Here is a 14,416-nt window from a genome sequence, read left to right as displayed (position 1 = left end):
CTAGTCTAGGGAGACTTCCTAGCACTCGCCCCAGTTGTACAGCTGACTTTGCTAGCGATGGTACACTGCCTACATACGCTCTCATTTGCAGAGACGACAGTTTAGCACAGCCGTCAGCTACGTCATTTGCTACGACCTAGCAAGGCGGCATATTCAGTTACTATGTCTTCTTCACAGATAATATTGTGACTCATGTACCGTCAAGAGCGACGTTCATCATTAATGGATTAAAGTTAAGTATCAAATTAATTATGTCCGCTTTCTGAATTTTCACTCCTTGTAATGTTTCAGACCTCACGTCAGTATAGTTCTTCCCTCCTCACGCCAGCCTGCATGAGCTAAAACGTGTGCATTTCGGCCTCCATTCGTAACACGGTGTTGGCTCTTCTGCCAACACAACATAAAGTCAATCATTAAAGATGAACTCTCGAATAGTCTGCTAAACAAGATTGCGATGAGCTTCTTTCCCTACTTTTGTCGAATTGGACCTTACGCTCCATCCCCACTGGAACTGACGATGACTATATAGATAGGAAAGAATCCGGTTTTTCGACTAAAATATAGCCTTTAACTGTCGGCTCGATCCCTTTCTCTCTGTCTCTCCTCCCCTCCTCTTTCATAAGCCAGCCCATTTTCTTGGAAATATGCCAATCAGAGAACTTCTAGGTCAACACCCATATACATCTAAATCTCCCAAAAGCAGCACAATGTTTTATTGTCCAATCACACTTTTCAGATCCTTCGAAAGCCACGCCACTTTCTTCAAAATACGGTGATCATAGAGCTTTTAATGCAAATATAGACATATTTTGTTCTCCCAATCACAACTCAGCCATCAAAATGAAACATCGAATCAGTATGAACCCCGAGTTTCAAACATCTTGATCTCTGTACCACACTTGCTGCCAAAAGATGACTATAATTCGTTCTCTGTACCCCACTTGGTTCACGGCACAACTGAGCCTCAGGTTAAATGTCATAATGCTATTTGCAGGTCTAAATTGTCTATGTTATTGTTCTGTAACTGTACAAAACCCACGTGACTCACTTACTGGTGTAAGTAGGCTGTTTAGGTTTTTCTATTGGTAACGAAGATTTTTGTGAGGTAAGTGATTTGTGAAACATATAGGTTAATGTTAGTCAGGGCCATTCTCTTGTAGGGATTATTGAAAGTCAGATTGCGTTGCGCTAAAAACTATTGTGTGTCAGTTTAAACACAGTCTTGTAAAAATTGTTCTAAGGGGACGTTTCATATGTCGACCCTTAGCCGAGGATACCTCACTGGAATCTTCTGATTTTTTCTTGTAGTTTGTGTAGTTAGTGTAGCCTTTGTGTATTGCTAGCGCGTAATCATAGAGAGAATTTCCTTTGTAGTTGCAGTCTTTCATTGTTGTACAGTAAAACAGTTGTGGCATGCATGTAGATTTGCACCAAGTATTTCGCAGCTGCGCTTGCAATTAACTAGATATTATTTTCAGTGCTACATTAATGTGTTCTCTTATTTTGCTTTTTAAATTGTGGTTTTCTGTGTTGTTGTGTGAAATATTGTGACAATAATGGCGTGTGACAAACGTAACACTAGGCTCCAAAGTAAACTGAGAAATAATAGTGACGACGAGCGTAGCTTACCAGCACCACTGTGTAATGAATTAACAGACATTCTAAGTAGTAATTTGGTAACTATGCATAGGGAAATGGAGCGGGCGTCAAATAATGGTGTAGACAGTGAAACAGGTAGTGAACAGGGAAGCATTATCGATCGATCGGTCGGCAACAGCTCGCCTCAGGAATCGGGAATGACAGGACACAACCTTGCAAATACTGTACATTCAGGTTTTGCGTCCTCACTGTTTTCTCAAATAAGTCAAGACACATTTTCTGCCTATCAAAATGTAAATGTTGCCGGTGAAAATGCACTGCCAAAAAGCATAGAAAAACAGATTCCAAACACTAATACATTATTATTGCAATTAATGCAACAAATGGAACAAAATCAGAAACAAATGGGACAAAAGCTTCAAAAGTTAGACACTATGGAACAAAATCTTCAAAAGTTAGACACAATGGAACAAAATCTTCAAAAGTGAGACACAATGGAAAAAAAATCAGAGACAAACACAGCAACAGTTGGACACAATGGAACAAAATCTTCGGAAGTTAGACACCACACTTGAACAAACACGTGAAGATTTAACTACTGAGTTACATAACATTGAATCGAAATGTCAAAAAATCTGTAATGACGTAAAAACACAAATTTGTGAGCATTTCCAACCTATTTTTTCGCGGCATGAAAATGCATTACAGAATCACGAAGCAGCCATAAAAGAACTGCAAACAATTGTTCATGAAAATCATGAGACCTTGCAAGCTAAAACTGACTCAGTTGCATCTACCGATTCGGTTACGCAACTTGCAAAAACTCAAGAAAACATAAAGGACACAGTAGATACTCTGAAAATTGGTTCAGAAAGACACATGGAGGATATTAGTTCATTATCAGAGAAAGTAGCTGAACTTTCGCATCAGCTAAATAATTTATCTACGAAGGTAGATGATAATCTGAATGACACAAAACCGGTAGTCTTTAATGACACAGAAGAGTTCGAACAAATTAGGAAATTCAAACAAAATCAAAATCAAATTAATACGCAACACCAAAGAGAAATCCGGGAAGTACAAGATCAGCTGACACAGGTAATACAAGAATTATGTATTTCAGAGGACTCTCGCACACCAATACGGGAAGAGGGGCATAAAAATACGGAACCGCCACAAAATAATAACACAGGGCACTTTGGAGATTATGAAAGAAATTGGCAAAGTACACCGAATTTTGAGATGGAACCGCCGAAACGACGTAACAATGACCGATATGCGACCCGCCGACACGATGATTTTGACTATAAGCTGTTCATTACTACACGTAAATTCAAAACATTTAAGAATTCTGGCAACGACATTCATCCACAAGCGTGGCTCCATCAATTCTCTCATTGTTTTCCTCCCAACTGGTCACTAGAGCACAGATTAGAATTTGTGTGTGGCTATTTAGAGAATGAATCAGCTGTAAGAATGCGATCGGTCATTCACGATTGCCACAGTGAAGGAGAATTTTACCACGCCTTCCTCTCAGCATATTGGTCTCAAGCCACACAAGACCGAGTAAATGATGAAAAATTTCAAACAATCTGAATTTTCAAGTCTTGTGAAATATTTTGAAGACATGTTACATAAGAATAAATATCTTTCAAACCCATACAGCCCCACAGAACTCATCCATATTTGCTTAATGAAATTGCCTGAACATTTACGACATATTATTTTGGCAGGACGTTGCAAAGACAACATTGAAGCTTTTCAGGGACTCTTACAAGAATTAGAAATTGACACTGACAATCGCGGAACGCGAAAACAGGAACACAACAATTACAGGTCACATCCGTCGCAATTCCGTGATGAAAGAAATAATAACTGGACACGACACGGCTATTCTTACAACGCAAATCGTGACCAAAACAGACACCACCCATATGACATCCGTTGGCAGGTTAGTAATAATTACAGAGAAAGATCGCATTTCCGTAGTAATGAATATGACAGAGACAATCATAGAAACAGACAATATGGCAACCAGAACTATTATCATCACGGGAGACATAATAACTTCAGACGCAACGGTCCAGCGCGCAGTTACGATTCAGAGAGAAATTCTCGACCACGTGACCGACAAGAAAGAAACTATGGAATCTACCAACATGACGACAGACGATATGATCGTAACGACAGACCTGAATTGCATCAGAACTGGCGGGATTCAAACAGGGTGGGGCCCTCTCGGCAAGGTGAATTTGTAGAAGTTAGGTCTCCTAATCCCAATAACGACGCGCACCAACAAAGAGACAGACAATGACTCGCACCGCAGGCAGCCGCGTGCGACGGCTGGCTCAGAGAAAAATAACATAAGCTAACCTTGAGCAAAATTCCAGTGTTCCTTACCGATGTATATTGCATGATAATTGCGTTCAAGCTGATACTCTGAGTACTATGAAGAGTAGAAGATTGTAACACATTTCACATGTAAAACCGTTTTTTGAAAGATAATCTGTTCTTTAACTTAGTCTTTGCCTTAAAACTGTTCACTTCACTCTACGAGTACAATTTGTCACACTGAGAAACTGTTAACATGCAACAATGTTTTGAAGTTAACTATCCAGTCTAGAACCTAGGGAACATTTTAAACAGAAATTACGATTGCATTGTTATAGTGAACAAACGACACAGTGTTGTTATTTGTACATTATTGCTTGTTAGTTGCACGATCACGTAACGACTATCAGGCTTACATACTTAGAACATATACTGGTACTGCTAATGAGATTTTAATGCAACATTTTGGTTTACTTGAAAATACATTCTGAATTTAAAGTACTTTCTGCGAGATACCAGATGACACAGTGGTTAGTTTATTTGACAGCTACACGATAATATCTCGACGCTACTAATGTGTGACACAATTTACATTGTTGCTTTTGTGCTGTATCTGCTTTATATCTGCACAGTTTTTCTGAATTCTTCTGGAAAGGAAAACGTGTTTTAGTAGTAACTTTGTGGTATAGCTACAATGTGACAGCCTTTTGTGTAGCACAACAATACGTTATAGTACAGTACTTACTTCATCAGAGCAATAAGCGTAGCAACTACGATATCTATACGCAAAGCATTTCACTTTTGTTTATCATGAGGTAAGTACAGTGACTTCTGCAGAACTTAGCTTTCGGACGACGATAACTACGACACTTCCACAGCACAGAGATTATCTTACAACAAGACGCACAGTTTAGCGCTACAGTACACGTAGTTGAGTGATTAATTTTGTACTTAAAACATTTATTTTTAAAGATATTTGAAGTACAATGATACAAAGGTTTTCCGTGATACATTTCATTCCATTGCTGTAATCTGTAACACCTGAGGATATAATTACATTTATCCTCAGGGGGGTACACGCTTTCTTTGTGTACCATGTGTGTGGCAAGCACAAGGAGCCCTAGCTAATATGGTATTTGCTTATACAACTTTACACATTGGTACCATATTTCTCTAACACAGAATTACACAGCTATGTGATCATGTAACTGAGAGAGACAAATATTTATTTTACTACATCAGTGACAGATGTTTACGTAAATACACAGATGGATAACTTCAGACCTATGTAATTGTGTTTTGTCTGTACTTTTTGAAATGTTCATATTTTTTCAGAACCGTTGTGATACTATGAGAGCTTTGGATGATGTAATTGGTATGAGATAATGATTTTTAAAGTACATTTGAGGTAGATAACAATTTTGACATGAGCAGAGAATTTTTCTTAGGTTTTGAAATTATTTGTGGAAGCTACGACGATTTTGAGATTTGGCTGAGGTTTTATGATATTATGATGAGGATGTGTATTACGCTGTTGCGGTATGTTTATGATCAATAAGCCGATGCAATATGAGGAATTTGATTATGCTACGTATCTGTTATGATGACATATTGAAGAAGTGTCGACGAATATACATATGTGTAGTAAGGTAAGGAATAATAAGTAGTGGTTAGGGACTCTGGTTTGTGAAAAAGGATGTTGGAAACCGAGAATCGTACTTTAAGAGTTATAAAATGTGTGTATGTGCGTGAATGTATCACTATGCTGTCAAAAATTTTTGAACACTATTGTTTTTAAATGATTTTATTTTTACAGATTTGTAACGCAAATTCTTGACCTGTGAATTTTTTTATGTGAGACTGCCACTGTAGCGGCAAGAACGTTAAGTGACCACCTGCACGTAATGTGTCGTGGGCGCCCAGCTGGGCGACAGCCACCAGGAAACAAGCCATTAGTGTGTACCTTTCAAAGGCACAAGAAAAAAAAGGGAGGCCATTATCCTCGCTATTGACATTCCTTTGTAGAAAGCATCGCAAAAAACGACACCCTCATTACTTGGAAAAGATACTTATTTACTTCTGCACACCTGATAATGACAAGCGTCTTTCTACGAGAGTTGAGAGAATCTGTACTAACTTATGAAATGTCACATGACTATTGAATTATATTTTTATGCTTTACCTTTCATAGTTGCGTATTTCATTTGATATGTGGTTTCCAGTTGTGTTGCAGCATTGGTTTTATAAAATAAAATTAAATGCATTTGCTAATGTAAACACTTTCTGTCAACAGATCTAGTAAATAATTATTTCATGATCCACATTCTTCGAAAAAGGAGCTCTTGGAATGGAAAGAGCAATAAGAAGCGACTAATAACAGTAACTGTATATACACTCCTGGAAATTGAAATAAGAACACCGTGAATTCATTGTCCCAGGAAGGGGAAACTTTATTGACACATTCCTGGGATCAGATACATCACATGATCACACTGACAGAACCACAGGCACATAGACACAGGCAACAGAGCATGCACAATGTCGGCACTAGTACAGTGTATATCCACCTTTCGCAGCAATGCAGGCTGCTATTCTCCCATGGAGACGATCGTAGAGATGCTGGATGTAGTCCTGTGGAACAGCTTGCCATGCCATTTCCACCTGGCGCCTCAGTTGGACCAGCGTTCGTGCTGGACGTGCAGACCGCGTGAGACGACGCTTCATCCAGTCCCAAACATGATCAATGGGGGACATATCCGGAGATCTTGCTGGCCAGGGTAGTTGACTTACACCTTCTAGAGCACGTTGGGTGGCACGGGATACATGCGAACGTGCATTGTCCTGTTGGAACAGCAAGTTCCCTTGAGGGTCTAGGAATGGCAGAACGATGGGTTCGATGACGGTTTGGATGTACCGTGCACTATTCAGTCTCCCCTCGACGATCACCAGAGGTGTACAGCCAGTGTAGGAGATCGCTCCCCACACCATGATGCCGGGTGTTGGCCCTGTGAGCCTCGGTCTTATGCAGTCCTGATTGTGGCGCTCACCTGCACGGCACCAAACACGCATACGACCATCATTGGCACCAAGGCAGAAGCGACTCTCATCGCTGAAGACGACACGTCTCCATTCGTCCCTCCATTCACGCCTGTCGTGACACCACTGGAGGCGGGCTGCACGATGTTGTGGCGTGAGCGGAAGACGGCCTAACGGTGTGCGGGACCGTAGCCCAGCTTCAAGGAGACGGTTGCGAATGGTCCTCGCCGATACCCAAGGAGCAACAATGTCCCTAATTTGCTGGGAAGTGGCGGTGCGTTCCCCTACGGCACTGCGTAGGATCCTACGGTCTTGGCGTGCATCCGTGCGTCGCTGCGGTCCGGTCCCAGGTCGACGGGCACGTGCACCTTCCGCCGACCACTGGCGACAACATCGATGTACTGTGGAGACCTCACGCCCCACGTGTTGAGCAATTCGGCGGTACGTCCACCCGGCCTCCCGCATGCCCACTATACGCCCTCGCTCAAAGTCCGTCAACTGCACATACGGTTCACGTCCACGCTGTCGCGGCATGCTACCAGTGTTAAAGACTGCGATGGAGCTCCGTATTCCACGGCAAACTGGCTGACACTGACGGCGGCGGTGCGCAAATGCTGCGCAGCTAGCGCCATTCGACGGCCAACACCGCGGTTCCTGGTGTGTCCGCTGTGCCGTGCGTGTGATCATTGCTTGTACAGCCCTCTCGCAGTGTCCGGAGCAAGTATGGTGGGTCTGACACACCGGTGTCAATGTGTTCTTTTTTCCATTTCCAGGAGTGTATAATTTTCTTTTCAAGTACTTGGTAATTTGTTGTAGCATTCGTTTTTGTGGTGCACCACTTTAATTATATAGACATTAAGATGTGAATCGACATCTCCCTTTTCTGCATTGTTGTCTTTACTGTAATATTTTTTCTGCTTGAGCTTTGTCATGTTTAGTTATAAGCTGTTGCATTTGCTTCTACTGTGTGCCAGGCATAGTGCTACTGAATTTCACTTTGTATTACTCTGTTAAGCCAGTTTTACTACAGATTTATTTGTTCTTGTTTGCTGCGCATTGCCTTATATTAGTTGTAATATTGCTGCCTTTTTTTGCCAATTTCCATTTTTTTTATCATTGCTGTTTGTGTTAATTGTTTTGTGCTGCTGCATTGCCTCGTCCCTTAGTTTAGCATCTGAGCTCAGTAGATTTAAGTTAGCTTAAGAGGGGGTAGACTATATAAGAAACTAACTATGATGAATTGGAAGAAAAGCATTGAGAAGCTTTAAGAAAATGGTTTGGCCAAAAAAAGTAGTGTACAGTGGAGAAAAACTATTTTGAAAGAGGATGTGAACAGAATACAGAAAGCAGATTTAGATAGGACTTTTTGGGAATAATGATGAATTAAGGGAGATCTCTATGCAAAATACTGCAGTAAAACAAACCCTGTCCTTTCCTTTCGTATTATCCCTCTATGTGTTTATGTACCCTTGTGTATTTGTCTTTTTCCTGTCTTTATGTGTTTAGCTAATAAGATTTATGTTGTAGAATTTTTCAAATACTATGTTATTTTCTTTGTAAATATGTTCAGACATTATTTATTGTGTTTTGTTTTAATGCTCATGTGTGAAGTTGATGTTTCAAAAGTTATTATGATCTTTTATGTATGTACTTATGTCGTAATTTTTGTAACACTGATGTATTTGCTATTTCGATTCTTTTGTAAAGCCTGTACTACTGCATATGTTATCTGTTTTGTTATGTTCTTTAATGATGTATTTTGTACCTTCGTTATTGTATTCTTATGTTATAAAATTGTAATTGACACCAGTTCATCGAATTAAGTAACTAGTAAGTTACATTTCACTGCACACGTTTCTGTTGGTCACAGTATATGGACAATATGTGAGAAGTAGGGACTGATAGTGTTTGCACGTGTGTTAATAACTCAGTAAGGGACTGGATAACAGCATTGCTGGTTCTAAGGACATTTCAAAAACAATTTTTCTGAGTGCACAAGTGGTGGTTATGGACTTGTTATATTATCCGCAAGACTCTTCAATGGTGATTGTGCGCCTGCACAGTCAAACAGATGACTGCTGGCCATCTCTACAAGGACTACAGTGGGTCTACACCTTTGATGACTCACCAATACCATTATTTCTACAAGGTCTACAGTGGGTCTGCATCTCTGGTGGCCCACCAATACCGTAATCTCTACCAGGACTACAATGGGTCTACTCTGTGATGACCTACCTACCAATATTCTTCAAAACTTCGACTGACTCTGCTATGGGTTTGCTCTGTTGTGGCCCATTACCTGTCTGCATGTCAAGAGTCAGCACTGTCTTTCTGTTGGAAGGACAACACTACTTCTTCAAGACTGCATGGAAATCCACTACTTCAATGTGCATTTTCTTTTACTACTCAGACTTTGAGAAAAACACTACAATTTTACTTTGAAGAATGATCAGGACTGTCTTTATGGACTGTGAGAAAATTTTAGCTTTTGATCAACATTGTATCGATAAGTGTGTGCATTTCATTTCTTTGTCATTGTAATTATGAAAAAATTTTTCAAATCTGTATTGGCCACTGCCCAAAACAATTTGTAAATTTTTTTGTGGGAGCATGGGGGCTATGTAAGTAGGCTGTTTAGGTTTTTTTATTGGTAACGCCGCCGCCACGTAGCGCTCTGTATAAAAATCACTGGCTGTGCCGTGTGCAGTCTGTGGCTGGTTTGCATTGTTGTCTGCCATTGCAGTGTTGAGCAGCGGCAGCTGGATGCTAACAGCGCGTAGCATTGCGCAGTTGGAGGTGAGCCGCCAGCAGTGGTGGACGTGGGGAGAGAGATGGCGGAGTTTTGAAATTTGTAAGAATTGGTGTCATGAACTGATATATATATATTATGACTATAAAGGTAAATACATTGTTTGTTCTCTATTAAAATCTTTCATTTACTAACTGTGCCTATCAGTAGTTAGTGACTTCCGTAGTATGAATCTTTTAGTTAGCTGGCAGTAGTGGCGCTCGCTGTATTGCAGTAGTTCGAGTAACGAAGATTTTTGTGAGGTAAGTGATTTGTGAAACATATAGGTTAATGTTAGTCAGGGCCATTCTCTTGTAGGGATTATTGAAAGTCAGATTGCGTTGCGCTAAGGACTATTGTGTGTCAGTTTAAGCACAGTCGTGTATAATTGTTCAAAGGGGACGTTTCACTGGTACTACTGAACTAACAAACAGGATGAGGTACACTTGACATCTAACAATCTAACAAACTATTGTAGACCCTCAGATTATTTGCCAAAATGTTATTTCCACGTCTAAAGTGTGAGTAATATTTAAGAAAATTCTATACGTTAAGACATTGGCATTTCTATCATAGGCCTTCCAGAAGTTATTTTACTGGTGGTACAAAGATCAAACGGTCATCACCAAATCGTTTTAGGATTTTTTCAGTAATGCTTCATCTAAAAAAAAGCCCCATTTTGAGGGGGAAGAAGAAAAATACAATTGCTGTTGGAAAACGTAACTGATGTTATTGACTGTTTCATATAGCTTTTTTTTTTATTACCGTTGATGTTAATTCTGCTTGAAGTTATGTTGTTGGTGGCACAGAAGTAGGAAGCCGCGACATTTACCAATCAGAACTATGGCTCCAGGAATTTCTAAAATGTTTACAGTTTATTTCCTTTGCTTATCATTATCAACTACTAAATAATAGCAAGATCTAACTCTTAGGTAAGATCTACTGCATAATTATCCAACTGCGTCCTATTTTCCAAAATTTTAACACAACAAAACATAGGTTGGAGAGATCTTTAATGTAATGTATCAATTAAACTACACATTTTCGTAATACGCAAGTGACACTACGAAAACATCAAATACGACATGTTAGCTTCGTGAAAAGATTAATGTGGTGGCTGCTAGGTGTGCTACTACTACCAGTGTAGGTTGAATAATTATCTTTCGATAAGGTTTCACACAGAGGAAAGTTCAATCTATGATCGCAGATGAAAATTCTATCTTTGGATGAACGTAAAATAGCTCTTTCAAGAAACCAAAAGTTTCTGTATTATTTATCAAAATAAATATTTTTCCTATAGTAATAAAAAGTATACATCACAGTACTTTGTTGCTACCACTGGTGTAACGAACGAGTTAAAGTACACGGGTGACGACCAATGGGAGACGACCACTGTTCGATCTTTGAACCAAAGCAAAACAGCACAGCAGGAATGCTATGAGGTTCATGGCACACCCCTCAGCCTCTTTTTGTATCTAGAGGTCGTAGCTTCAGATAGGTAAGAAACAACGGGTTGCTGTGCTTTCAACTACCTAGTTTAAACTACTTTCCAAGCTTACCCAAGCTTCCATTTTCAAATACTTTGCAAGATTTCCTTCCAAGAGACACACAAAAATGATATTCGCTTAGGATTTTTTGGGCAATGTATGGGAAAACAAATGTTGTTCTAGAAAACCTTAATTAACTTCTACATGTACATTTACAGACAGAAACCTAATCTTTCTTCATTTTTGTTTGGTGTCGTTTTACTGACACCGACCTTAATTTTGAACTTGAAACTGAAACCTAAATCCGAATCATCTAATTCTTTCTCAGGCCACTAATTTGACAGATATAATGAAGTTATGTCCCAAAATTGCAATACATATCTAAATTTTTCCCTATAAACTGTCTCTTTTGTGGCTTTAACACTGTGTTCTGTATATTCTTGCATTTCTTGTAACCGACAACATTACAGCATTCGTGGATTTTAACTTTGCCTTTTATTTCCTGCATGAAAGTACTGTTAAGTCATTCCACATTCTCTTGGGTGTTCACTGTCACCCTTCTCTGCCACACTCTTGTGGAATTTCCGTATAAAGCTTCAAGTTCACAATTTTAACAAACGAATGCTCATTAAATGAAATTATTCATTTGGTTTTAAACTTTAAATGTAATTATTCCATTGATTTTAAACTCTGCAAACAGCAGAACCTATAGATTCGAGAAAGAGGTGAAGGTAGCGGCACCACCGTTTAGGATAGGTAAAGTTAGATTTGTACAATATTCTGAGCTCCAGTTACAGCCAGCTGCAGTGAGTTACGCATACCAACAGTTGCGAAGTAGAATAGAGGCCACAGGGCTGTCAAATTGCTGAAAGTGTATAGGTAGCAGTTTTGCATGTCACAAATCACAGGCAGAATGGGCCCACTGGCCAACCTAGCATGTTATAAGTACATGACGCAAGGTAGCATGTATGGCAAAACAGAGGCACACAGCACGTATAAATAGGTGCTGGTTTCTAACGAGATTCATTCAAGTGTGGCAGCTCTCCTGGACGCAGGGCATGTCACGTCACCAGCTACATGCAACAGAAGATGGGGCGCGAGTGTTCCAGTTCACGGCGGGACGCTGGTTCGACCTCTGAGGCCGACGCGGTAGCCGTAGCCAGTTAGCGGCGGGCCACTTGCTACCGCGGGCAGTCGTCCTGACTTCCAACACACGCTGGAGGCATCCCGAGGCGAGGGCTGCAGATTTGGACTCCGGACAGCAGGCGCTTGCTGTCGCCGCAATCTTAGCCATGACGGCGAGAAGCAAGCGGCTGGCCGTCTGAAGCTCACACCGAGCGGCACTGAGTCAGCAGGGATGCAGACCGCTGAGTTAACTGCCGGCATCCTTACGATGCTGCAACTCCCCTGCTATACAAGGCTGAGACACAGCAGTGTGTGCACGGGTTGCTGAGGCAGCCATTCCGCGCCAAGCCCTTTCGGAGACAGCGAAGTGCCATCTTCAGCATTGTGGGACCTAGTGACGCAGATTGAGAGGAGTAGGGGCACTGTAGTTGGAAAGAATAAATCATTTTGAACTCTCGGACTAGTCTTAATATGATGCCTTCTACCTCTTCCCGCTATCTTTGGTGTTGCTGTTACATTTGGTGGCAGAAGATGCCACTACTCTAATTACAAATTGCCAAGTAATCTCATTAACACTGTTTACTGATGAAGCCTCTCTCATTCACGAATCTATCAGTAACAATTATTCTCAGATAGGTTGTCCGACGGAAAAAGCACATGCTTTTGTGGATGCACATTTCCAAATACACTTCTCTGTAAGTATGTGGTGTGACATGACAGACAATCAGTTAATTCCGTTAAATCATCATCTTACAGCATTAGCTAAACTTTCTTGAACATGATCTTCCAGCCGTATTGGAAGAGATTCCTTTGGCTACAAGGATGGTAATGTTCTTCCAGCTGCACAGTCTTGTAGTCAGGCTTCACATCAATTAAACCTAACATTCTCCGGATGATGGTTTTACAGAAATGGTCCCGTTTCTAGGCTGCCAAGCTCTCTTCACCCTACCCCTTTCCATCTTTGGCTGCATGGACGGTTGAAAGGTAAAGTCTATAAAAGAAAAAGAAAATACGAGACGAATCAGAAAAGTACTGCGTCCACGAAACACTGTAAAACGGCCTTAGAAGAGCTATTTGTGGTGTTGTCAAGAGAATTAGAAAGGGCACTGAAGAAGAGGTAAAGTTTATGAAAATCATTTGTGAATGTAATCATTTTCTAATACTTTCTTTGGGCATTTGTTTGGCTCCTATTCTAACAGCTGTATGTGTACCTACTAAAAATTGAACACAGTTTTTGTGGAATGTTTTATTCAAATTAGCCGGTACTATCACCTTCTAAAATATCTATGAAACGCCCTGCTTAAGTCCACAGGACAGAACAGGTAGTTGGAATTGTGGAAAGGGGCCAAAACGGGGCTGTCAGTTACACTCAAACACATATAACTTTATTCAGTTATCCAAACAATACAGCAAAAGTTTTTGAACTTAGTTATCGGGTGAATCTGCTACGTTATCTTGTGGCTCAAGGGCACAACCACTTAAATTTAAAAGAAGCTGAAAGCCATCAACTTACAAATTCAGACTCAAAACAAAATATTTAGAAGGCAGAAGGCCTCACGTAAGTAAGTTCTATATCTTGGCTGAAGGCCTAACAAATCTAACACTTGAAACCAAACAAGTTTAATTTAAAGACGGCTGAAGCCCCATGACTACAATCTAAGGATAAAATTAATTTAAAAAAAATACAAGGTAGAAGGTCTTATCTTCAATTAGACTGAAGGCCCTCCACGGGCTGATACTTGAAAGAACAGAACTTTAATTTAAAAACGGCTGAAGTCCGATTAGTTGAAACAGCTAAAATAATTTTTATTAGGCAGAAGGCCCAAATCTTTATCTTTAAACAGTATTTTACACAGGCTGAAGGCTCAAACAATCTAAGATTTATGAAGTAAGAAATTTATATTTTAAAGCGGCTGAAGGCCCATTATTGAAACCCAACTATAAGGTTACAAATTCAAACCATCGGCTATAAGCCATTAAAATACACAATGAAACACCAATAAGAAAAGGCAGTACAGCCGCCGGGCGGAGTGGCCGTGCGGTTCTAGGA

Source organism: Schistocerca gregaria, chromosome 2 (assembly GCF_023897955.1).
Source record: "Schistocerca gregaria isolate iqSchGreg1 chromosome 2, iqSchGreg1.2, whole genome shotgun sequence".
Lineage (NCBI taxonomy): Eukaryota > Metazoa > Arthropoda > Insecta > Orthoptera > Acrididae > Schistocerca > Schistocerca gregaria.
This window is presented reverse-complemented; position numbering follows the sequence as displayed.